Genomic DNA, 808 nt, shown 5'->3' with positions numbered 1-808 from the left:
CTTCTGAATAATGAATTTCATCTATTTGTTAAGTTGTGTTGCCTTTCATGAATAAGGGGGGAAGTTAGACAAGAGCCGATTATTGTGACGAAGGACGTGTATCGTGTCTTCTTATTATACTACCCTCTATTTTTACCAGATAGACCAACGCCGACGAGACTGTGGTGCTACAGAATGACAATACCAAGGCATAAGCTACCCCTATGGACGCGCGGCTCAAGGCAGCCTTCGACGGATATGGCAACGATGGTTGGTTTTTCTCTCTTGTCCCACAGCTACCGAACTCCACTGGCACCAACATCTTGGACTTTGGGTTATTTGCCAGGATGAGAAATCGTGTGCGCCAAAATTTACCTGAAACCCATACACTTCCATGCAAAAAGACCCAAAGAGACCACTTGTTCAATGCTCAATTACTCGATTATTACTGCACTCATCGACTGCCATGAAAAGCTCGAATCCATCTTTTTCTTTTTTGAGGCATGCTTCAAATTGCTTCTGACATGTTGTATAGACACGACGAACCGTAGCTCCATGGAATCAGTTTTGTATATTTCACTTCGTCGCCTCATTTTAAGGTATGGATGACGTCTATTCGGTGGCATCACTGGGTGTTACATCAACGGGCTCAATCGTCTCAAAACCGTCAAATTGATATGCAGTGTTACAGAGAAAGACGGAATGAAACGTCTACCGATGATAATTATTCACGCATCTATATTGCGGATTTCCTTGAAAATTGGATTTTCCCGATATTCGTTACCCGTCCCCAACAATTTACGCATACACTAATTACAACTTTCAGGCA

The sequence above is a fragment of the Aphanomyces invadans genome (genome assembly GCF_000520115.1).
Source record: "Aphanomyces invadans strain NJM9701 unplaced genomic scaffold supercont1.20, whole genome shotgun sequence".
Taxonomy (NCBI): domain Eukaryota; phylum Oomycota; class Saprolegniomycetes; order Saprolegniales; family Verrucalvaceae; genus Aphanomyces; species Aphanomyces invadans.
The sequence above is the reverse complement of the archived record's forward strand: the minus strand, read 5'-3'. Positions refer to the sequence as shown.